Below are 1,881 nucleotides of genomic sequence, written 5' to 3'. Positions count from 1 at the left end.
GGAATCAGGCAACAGGAGCCAAATCCTGGAAAATCCCAGCACAGACTCCCTCCCACAGTGAGGGACCTATGTTTGGTCCTGTCCCTGCTGAGAGACCCCCACTCACAGCCCCTCCTGTCTGGGGATCCTATCACAGTCAGGACATGCAGCGTGCAAAGATCCCTGGAGCCAAACTGCTGCTGCTGCTGCTGCTCCAATTCCCAGCTGGAAGCCAGGCCAAGAGGTTTGTGCCCCTGCTGGTCCCAAGACAGGTGCGTCCATTCCTTCATTCCCATCTGCTTCCCAAGCCCACCGCTGCCATTCCCCACACTCTGCTGGGGAGCAGGATGGGACCAAATGCTCAGGCACATCCATTTTTCCAGGCTGCCAACAGAGAACCTCAACCAAGAACAGCATTTGTCACAATACAAGAATTTAATTTTTTTCTTTTAAGGGCTGCTTTTGGAGAACTCTCTGAGACAGGATATCAGTTTTACCCATTCCAGTTTTACCTACTCCAGTTTTACCTATTCCAGTTTTACACATTTCAGTTTTCCCCCTCCTTTGTGGGACAGAAATCTTGCATTTCAAGGAACAGCAGAACCAAAACCATTCAAATTTGTACAAAATTTTCTCCTAAGCCTTATTCCAGTGGTGGATTCTCCAGTGTCCAGTGAAAAGGATGTTTGCTGCCATGGGAAGCAGCAGTTCAGGCCGTCCCACCAACTGTTTTAGAGGAGGGGAAGTTGCCTGCAGGTGCTCCCTGCTCCCAGAAAACAGCAAAAAACGGGATTTCCAGCAGGGCCTGGGTAGCACATGGGACTCCTGCAACAGGTTGGATCCAAACAGGAAAACTGCACTTTGTTTATGCAATAAGTGTTTTTGTGGCTCCAAGGTATTTCAGATGGAATGGAGATACCTCGGGATGTTTATACTTTCCTGGAAGCCAGGGGAGCAGAGATATCAGGGCCATCTAAAGCACTGGAGGAGCTCCTGGTTGTGCAAGAACCATTCCCTGCCTTGCAAAACGTTCTTCAAAATACGGCACCTTCAAAACATTCTTTGAAATGCGGCACCAGGACCTTTCCTGCTGCACCAGCACGGGGCTCAAACACGGGGTTCCAAACAAGGGCTCCAAACACGGGGCTCAAACACAGGGCTCCAAACACAGGGCTCCAAACATGGGGCTCAAACGTGGGGTTCCAAACACGGACACCAGCACAGGGCTCCAAACACAGACACTAACATGGGGTTCCAAACAAGGGCTCCAAAGTTGGGGCTCAAACATGGGATTCCAAACACAGGGCTCCAAACACGGACACCAACAGGGGGTTCCAAACATCAACACAGGACTCAAACACGGGGTTCCAAACAAGGGCTCCAAAGTTGGGGCTCAAACACGGGGTTCCAAACAAGGACTCCAAACACGGGGCTCAAACACAGGGTTCCAAAGAAGGGCTCCAAAGTTGGGGCTCAAACATGGGATTCCAAACACAGGGCTCCAAACACAGACACCAACAGGGGGTTCCAAACATCAACACAGGACTCAAACACAGGGCTCCAAACACAGGGCTCCAAACATGGGGCTCAAACACGGCGTTCCAAACACAGGGCTCCAAACATGGGGCTCAAACACAGACACCAGCATGGGGTTCCAAACATCAACACGGGTCACCAACACAGGATTCCAAACATGGACACCAACATGTGGTTCCAAACACAGACACCAACAGGGGAGTCAAACACGGGGTTCCAAACACAGGGTTCCAAACATGGACACCAACACGGGGTTCCAAACACAGACACCAACACCAGATTCCAAACACAGGGAACCCACAAAGGGCATCAACACTGGCACCAACATGGGGCTCAAACACGGGGTTCCGAACACAGACACCAACA

The 1,881-nt window shown here is 51.1% G+C and overlaps 1 long non-coding RNA gene across 1 annotated transcript; it reads right to left on the bottom strand.

The window, feature by feature from the left end:
• Positions 1-395: 395 nt before the first annotated feature.
• Positions 396-1,135, bottom strand: LOC137486698 (uncharacterized). Its single transcript, XR_011005781.1, has 2 exons — positions 522-1,135; positions 396-491 (listed from the first exon to the last, which is right to left on the bottom strand). It is a non-coding gene; the product is annotated as an uncharacterized lncRNA (long non-coding RNA).
• Positions 1,136-1,881: the final 746 nt, after the last annotated feature.

The sequence above is a fragment of the Anomalospiza imberbis genome, chromosome 22 (assembly GCF_031753505.1).
Source record: "Anomalospiza imberbis isolate Cuckoo-Finch-1a 21T00152 chromosome 22, ASM3175350v1, whole genome shotgun sequence".
Classification (NCBI taxonomy): Eukaryota; Metazoa; Chordata; class Aves; order Passeriformes; family Viduidae; genus Anomalospiza; species Anomalospiza imberbis.
Note: the sequence above shows the minus strand (reverse complement) of the source record. Positions and strands in the feature narration are given on the sequence as shown.